Here is an 8206-nt window from a genome sequence, read left to right on the forward strand (position 1 = left end):
AAGTCACTAATGTAGTAGTTCACTGGGACACTACAGGAAAGAAATGCATGCCATTTTTCATAACTAAATGAACCCGAGCGGTTCATTTGGAGTGGGCCTCTGCAGTGCCTTCCTTTACTTGACACCATTATCCTGTGTGGTAGACTACTTGGTCTTGTTTTTTACATCCAAATTCCAATTTCCTTAGTCATTGAGGTATTTATTACAGTATCTCTAGGTCCAGCAGAGGACCTGCCACATAGTAGATTTCAATAACTGTGAAGGAGAGGAATGCATAGAAGCCCAAGGCTACGTAGGGCTGCAGAGTGCCCTCCTGGGACCTCCAAAGACAGGCATCAGAGCTTCTTTTCAGACACAGAGGGGTCAACTCTGATGTCACCATTGATGCATATATATGTCATTATGTTGAATTGAATTACTGTTAACTGTAACCATGACAACAAGAAATCTCATTCACATGTAGAGAATGGTGAGTCTTTCAGATAAGCATCAGGGAAGGCCTGGCCTCCCAAGGAAGTCTTTGTACTATGACTCCAGGTCCCTTTTCATGAAGAACATTTGACAGGGTCTGTTCTAAGTGGCTTTCCCTGCGTGATGCATTTAATTGGCCCTTTCAGAAAAGTCATGGAACCCAGAAACAAGAGTTTCATTGGGTACAGTCCTTTTGAGATTATGTTTATTTCTGCAAATAAATGGCCATTCACAAATTTTTATTGTTGGGTAGAAAACACTGACGTTGCTGTCTAGAAGGTCTAGAGGTGGGCAGTCGGTGTATAAATAATACAGCATCCTCACCTTGTATCTTTGGTAATTGTTTTCCGCTGTTGTGAGCAGAAACTCTGGGACCTGGTGGGCGTGGAGTCCGGAGAAAACCCTACTAGCCAGGATCTGTGCTTATGTCGCTCTCTCCACAGGGAAGCCAGCACACCAGGGCAGTTTGTAACCTCTCTGCTGTCATTGCTTGACCTAGCAGACTGTGGTCGGTGCCAAGATCCTCTCCTTGAAATGATTTCCACCCCTCCAGCAAGGAAATGAGGGACTTGACCAAGGTACATGGTCGACCTCTACCCACCCAACACTTGGGTCTTTGGTTCTTGTTTGAGTTGACCTTAAGAGTTTATTCCTCCTTCTCTGTTGAGAGCCACGGCCAGGTCAAGATGGTGCCTGGCATTTTGCCAGAAGGAGGCGGTTCCTGCTGTCTCTGGTGCCCGCTATTTTTGAGTTCTCGCGGAGTTCCTGTTGAGTTCCGGTTGAGCTCTCGCGAGGTTCCTAGAGAGTTCGCGTGGTTGGTTGAGTTCCGGTTGAGAGCGCGCAGAGTTTCTGGAGGGTTGCGTGGGTGGCGTTTGTGTGAGTTTGAAAATAAAGTTCATTCCTGCTTGAATGTACAAGTGGCTTGACCTCCCGGTTATTTGTGCCCAGCCTGACTGCGGCACTTCTCTTCTCCCCAAGTCCTGAGCTCTTCTCATGTTTCTCTTTTGCTTCTGCTCAACCATTTTCCTGTATCCAACCCTGACTTCAGGTAACAAATCCAATTGTGGCTTCAACTCTTCCCAACGTGTCCCCTGAAAGTGTCCCTTGTATTAGGTTCAGGCAGTTTCAAGGGATTACAGTTCTCTTCAGTGTTTCTTCCCTCACTGTAAACTTTCCAGTTGAGACTCCTTGTGCGTGTATTTCTGACCAGACATACTTTCCCTTTTGCCCTCCTTCCAGTTGCTTCCCAATTCCTTGGGGTAGGACAACCGTGCCACTCAGTGGTCCAAAATTTGTCCCCCATCCTATGCAGGAGCAACTCTTTCAACATAGTCATCTAACAGGATTTTGGGTGACTCTGATGTGCCCCAGGCAGTAATAGATACAGGTTGATCAAGTCCTAAGCAATAAACAGGAAGTGCATGGAAGGATAGGAGAATGCGGTAGTTGCCATACAATGTTGTCTTCTTGGCTCATCTATGAGTGTTTTCATGAATACAGGTCTCTGATAGAGGCATATCAGAGTCAAGAAATATTTAACAAGTGGCTAATACATTTTATCTGTTGTAGTTTGGCTTGAGCAGGAAAGAAAATGGATTGGGCCAGCAATTGTAATATTTAGAATGAACACCACCTATTCCACAACCGACTGTGGTGTCTGGTCATTGGACTGATGTCAGGGCAGGAGTGCTCTGGTGGTGAGGAGCCCAGGGAAGGGCAAGCCCTGCCAAACACAATCTTGCCATGGAGAGTGAGCCCACTGCAGTAACTGGAGAGTCCAAGTGGAAAAGGGCAGGATTTGGGGAATCCTGGCATTAACTGTCCACTACAGAGGCAACATCGCTGGAGAAATCTGAGAAGCAACAGATGGGGTGAGAAGATGGACTCTACTAAGTGCTTTATCAAGATGGGATAAAGGTGTTAAGGGTGTAGGTCAGTGATGGAGAGCATGTTTAGCATGCACAAAGCCCTGGGACCAATCCCTAACATTAAACAAAAAATAGAAATGAGTGAGCTATAAGCTCAAGGGTGCAGTAGTGCACACCTGTAATTCCAGTAGCTCAGGAGGCCGAGGCAGAGGATTGCAAGTTCAAGGCCAACCTCAGCAACTGAGCAAGGCCCTAAGCAACTTAGCAAGATTGGGTCTCAAAATTTAAAAAAAAAAAAAAAATTAAAAGAACCAGAGATGTAGCTCAGTGGTAAAGACTCCTGGTTCAACCCCCAGTGCCAAAAAGAACAAAAAGAAGCAGCGAATGAGCTATGAAAGGCCCATAAGGAAGAAAAGCCACAGAAAAGCTGGCTGAGAAGAAGGTGTTAGATGTGAGAATCTAATGGCTTGAAAGGAAGCCAGAACCTTGGAAAGGAGAGAAGCAACAGCAAATATACCTGGGGGGCCATGAGCTTTTGGAGCAGGAGGTGTCATTGTGCATGAAGATGAAGATCTACAGAGGGTACCTACTTTTCATGAAGATCAAGGATGTCTTCCTGCTGTCACTCTATATTGGTCAAATGTCCAAGTCGACTTCTTTTTCTGAAACTCTCCTTCCCCTCTGGTCTTTCCCCTGCGTAGATTTTGCACAGTGGAGAAGGTGATTAGACTTTTAATAGATTCGTCATATCTTTACTGACCTTGTAAACAAAGGGGGTCTTTAATTGAAGAGCATTTTTTCACCAAGTGGCACGATGACATATACGTTAATGTCTACGTTAGCCTGTGCGGAAGAGGAAAAAAGAGCAAATAAGGTTTACAAGCTGTTTTCTTTGATTATAGTGAAATAGATAACTTAAAGCAGCCTTTCAAGTGACTCATGTTCAAGTAAAAAATGCAGTCCTACGCTGAAATTATCAGGATGGTCTTTTGACAAAGGGCAATCCATGGTGGGGAGCCAGAAGTTCCTACAAAGTCATGGGATAAACCAGGTATGTCATAACAGGAAAGTCTGGATATATCACAGGATTATAGAATTTACATGAATTTTAAAGATAAAACATAAAGTTGCTAGTAAATATATTTTTCATTAGCCAAACTGTGACACCCCCAGAGTCCCAGGTCCTAGTGGAAGTTCTGCAGCGGAAAGTAAGAAATACTCTACCATATGAAAAATATAAAGAAGTCATCCCTAGCCATCACCCTGTGTTTTCATTCTCTTCATTTCATTTTTGATGGGAAAAATCAAATATCATGTGTCCTCATAGACACTGAGAAAAAGTACAAAGTCTAAAAGCAACAGAAATCTAAAATATGTAGAGAATATAACTACACACCCTCTTTTACCCTAGAAACTATAGCAGCAACCACAGTCACTGGAGAAAGATGGATTTATCAGGGTAGTTCTAGCCAGGCCAGGGCTGTGGCTCTTACATAGAATAATAACTCAGTGCAAGATCAAGCATCAGAGCTGGATGCAAAATATTTCCCAGGTGCCTTAGTTCTTCTGTCCTCCTTGCATTCACTGAGATCCAAGCCTGGTGGCCTGGGATTGCTTCGCCTTCCTATGGAAGATCTCCTGAAACACTCACTGTGCCATGGCACCCCCTGTTTGGATACCTGTGCATATCCTGTACCTTCAAGATCCTATTAAAACTCCCACAGTTCAGGGAAACTTCCTCCCCAGCCTTATGCCTTTTAAAAAAAAAAAAATCTTCAGTGCACTGGGCCGTTTGCCAGTTTTCAGCTCTTTCTTGTGTTTCTGTACACTATGCATTCTCCCTGGGACCTCCTCCTTCTGCTGCTACCCTGCGGCCTTCATCGCCTGGCAGAATCTGCAGCTTATCTTCCTATTTGACTCCACTCCCCCAGAGCCTTTGCTCCTTCTCCCTGTCCTGTGGTTCCTGCATGTTTTGTAACTCTATGCGGTTGTCATATTGTACTTTGGACTTTTCGTCATTTATTTGCTCCTCTACTCCAAGGTAGCAACTTGAGAGTCGGCCTGTGTCTTGCTTATCTTGGCATTTTCCATGCTATCTACGTTTATGTGCCTGTTACACATTAGAGTCAATATGTTGGCTTTGGTCAAGTTACTACATCTCCCTAAGCCTTGGTGCCCTTATTTGTAAAATGGGGCCAATAATTATGTGTTCTTCCTAGATTATTATCAGAATTACATGAATTTATGCAAGTAAAGTGCTTAGTGCACAAAGTGTTAGTTGCTACTAAAGTCAGTATTATATTAAATTGGTATCATGTATTTAAAACCACAAATGGTTTCTTTTCTGCTTTGGGCATCTCCCAACTTCCTTCTTTATTGAAGAAAACAGTGCTGACTGTCTTTTGGTCTTCTTTGCCTTCCCTGTGTATCAAAATCATCTGGGGAGCCTTTAAAAATATTAATGCCTGAGCCCCACCATCCAGGAATCCTCCTTTGAGGGGTGGGTCCCCTCATGACTAATTTTTATTCCCCAAGCATTTCTCATGGACAGCCAGGGTGGAGCACCCCTGTAAATCATTAGCAAGTTTACCATTTCTACCTCATGTCCTTTGGGTCCTTTATTCTTAGAATAAAGAGTTATCATTTGGGGGAATCAGTCTCCAGAATATCCAACGTTAATGTCCAGAGACATAATTTCTCCCCGGTCTCTAAATCTACTCCCATCATTCCTTTCAAGCTTCCTCCATGACTCGGCATTTTTAAATACCTTTTGGTTTCCCTTTTCAATCCCATAATAGTATTTGTTCAGGATAACTTACCACATAAAATGCTAACTAATAAACACACAAGGTAGTGGAGAGTGAGTAGGAGGGGTTGATGGACATATTAAATCCTTCTGACTCTCCATTTCTCATTTCTCCTCTCTCGCTCCTGATGAGACGTGGGCTGATCCCATCTGCCAGGAGAGGGTCGGGCCAAAGAGAGGGCGCAGGCCAGAGTGGCCCTGCTGCCCTGCCCCCGCCTTGTGAGCAGATGCATGGATAATTGGGCTATTATAATAATAAGCACAGGGTGATTGCTGAGAGAGAGATGCAGATTCCCATTTCTTGCCCTCAAGCCTTTTAAAAACCTTTGTTCATAACTGTATGTATAAGGCCTGTAGTTCTTCCTGGGCATTGGATTTCAGTGGGAATTAGGCCAAAGGAAGGACTAGAGGATTGGTCCCATTGTGGCTAACCTGGGGTGCCGAGTCGGGGTAGCTCTGCTGACTCAGGTTCTCTCTCTGAACCATAGGACTCATGTAACTTCAGTAGAGTTGAGCCCAGGGGTTCACTGCCAAGATGGACAGAGAGAGAGAGAGAGAGAGAGAGAGAGAGAGAGAGAGAGAGAGAGAGAGAGAGAGAGAGAAGTTGATTACATTTGAGACATGGGAGATAATGCCAAAAGGTAGAGGAACTGTGATTTCTATGGGAAGTGGGGAGGGGAGAGACAGACAGCTTTTTGGCGGGGGGCAGGGGGTATTGGACAAACGGAAGCCCCATTACAAGAAGACTGCTGTGAAAGTATCTGCTGTGCTATCAGGAATTCGCCCTTTCCCCTCTCCTCTTGAGATTCCCTCTCCCCTTGTTCCCTTAGATTTTTCTAGTTCCAGGATGGTCCCTGGTGGCTGCGGTCTCTTCTCTTTTTATTAATGGGGATTGAACCCAGGGGTGTTTCACCACTGAGATTCATTCCCAGCCCTTTCTATTTTTAATTTTGAGATAGATACTCAATAAGTTGCCCTGGCTGACCTCCAACTTGCGACCCTCCAGCCTCAGGCGCCCAAGTTGCTGGGATGACAGGTGTGTGCCGTTGCTCCTGGCTTGCCTTTCTATCAGGCCAGGGAATGTGACTTAGAAATCCACTGAAAGGCCCTCAAAATGTCAAGGTGATTCCGAGACTGGCTCCAGAGTGAACGGAGCTTGAGCCCTGGGTTAGGTAGAGGACACAGTCCCCACAGCCTCAATCCCATACACTCAAGAGAGCTCAAAGCCAAGATCAGACCTATAGCTGTTCCTAGGAGTCCCCACATTCCCTGAACTTATTCCAGACATGGTCACGCTTAAAAGTTTACTGGGATATGACCTTGGACATTATTTTTACAGATCAGGAAACTAATGCCTAGAGAGGTAAGTTATCCTGACTACTTCCCACGCCTGAGCTAGACCAGCACCTGTGCCTTCCATTTGCTGCCTTCCATCCCTTCCATCTCTGAGCTGGAGGACACCAGGCCAGCATCATGACCTGGAGAAGGAGCCAGTTCCTTGGCTATACTCCCTCTGGCACTTCAATTTGGGGGGATGATTTTGGAAATCCTCTCTAGGCACCAATTACACAAATAAGACAGAAGAGCAAGGAAGTCCGTCGTTGGGGAGGGAGGACATTCTTAATATGTGAAGTCACAGGCTTTCAAGGCAAACTACCTGCACAACAGCGACCGCCACAAATAAGGTTCTCCAGAGGCTTCTAGTTGCTGCAGGGAAAATGTGAAAAATCCATCTACCAAAATAGTTCTGCAACTTCACTCTGCTCTTCAAACTCAAATATTTGTTTTGTATCAGGAAATGGCTCAGGGCACTGGCACCATCTCACTAAGTGTGTCATTATGGTGCCACGTGGCCAGCTAAGTGCCCAGCGTGATTCAGGATTTCTCCCTTAGCCACCCCTCTAATCAACACCTCTTATCAACAACAGCACCTGAGTCAGAACCAGTCTGGAGTCTTGCCTGGGGCAAGGACTCAACCCTCCGTTGACACCCTTTGTGTCTAGAGCCAAGCCTCATCCAGCGCCCCCTACTGGGGACCCTGTTTTGCTCCTCTGCATTTACCAGCCTGGAATGGCTCCCCAACAGGACTCCCTTCCCTATTTTCCAAGACGTGCCACTCGCTTAAAATGCTCAGTGTCCCATGATGCCATGTCTTCCCTGTCCCTCTTCCCCTTCCTCTCAAAGGGAGAAGAAAACAAAATTGGGAGTGGCTGGGGTTGGATGAGGACATCCTTCCCTTGCATTCTGGGTGACACTGGGACAGGTGGAATTCCTGACTGGAGGCAGGTGATGCTCCCGTGAGCCCCACGCCATCCCTTTAGGGCACATCAGAGCCTGCAGCCATGGGCTGCCGTCCACACAGCTGGGAGGGTGGAGAGGCCAGCCTCCTCAGCAAATAAAATGCAAACAGAGAGGAGGAGAGCCCAGCCACACAGGTCCCCAGCCGTCAGCGCCTGACTCCTTCCGGCATCTGGGTTGCCAGTTCTATCAGGCAGGCAATGGCCCAGAAAGTGTGGATTGTGCTTTTTGAGAGAAAGCACAAGTGTGTGTGTGTGTGTGTGTGTGTGTGTGTGTGTGTGTGAGAGAGAGAGAGAGAGAGAGAGATTGAGATTTCCACAGTTTACAAAGCCCCAGCACCAGAAGTGAGGATATTAGCTTGGAGATCTAGAAGCCCTGCTGCATACGCCACTCCCACAATTCCTGTCAAGGGGGCAGACAAGGAAGCCTTCCACTCTTCAGTTGAAAATAACAATAAAACTCCCATAGCCTCCTGATAAAAAAAGTGATCCTCCAACCTATCTAAACCATAAGTCACTGGTTTTCAATTCTTTTCTGACATTGATAAAAGAATTATGTAGGAGCTGGAAAAATGGGCTACCATATAATTTTTCCCAGACCTTACCCTTCTTCCTTTTAAAAAATTATTTATGCCACTGAAGTGGGTAGATTTTGCCTTTTCCTCTCTGGATTGACACCTTCATTAGCTATGTCATTAGGTATTCTTACCTACAAGTGGTCTATTAACCTGCTTTCCAGTGGGGACCTCCTAATATTGACCAAA

At 45.7% G+C, this 8206-nt stretch overlaps 1 long non-coding RNA gene across 1 annotated transcript; it reads right to left on the bottom strand.

Annotated features, from left to right (window-relative positions):
* Positions 1 to 654: 654 nt before the first annotated feature.
* Positions 655 to 6888, bottom strand: LOC124099184 (uncharacterized). The gene is made up of 3 exons (XR_006853856.2): positions 6803 to 6888; positions 2930 to 3032; positions 655 to 2323 (listed from the first exon to the last, which is right to left on the bottom strand). It is a non-coding gene; the product is annotated as an uncharacterized LOC124099184 (long non-coding RNA).
* Between the last annotated feature and the right edge of the window lie 1318 nt (positions 6889 to 8206).

This window comes from Marmota monax, unplaced genomic scaffold (genome assembly GCF_021218885.2).
Source record: "Marmota monax isolate L192 unplaced genomic scaffold, Marmota_monax_Labrador192_F-V1.1 WCK01_AAM20220418_F8-fsc00011, whole genome shotgun sequence".
Taxonomy (NCBI): domain Eukaryota; kingdom Metazoa; phylum Chordata; class Mammalia; order Rodentia; family Sciuridae; genus Marmota; species Marmota monax.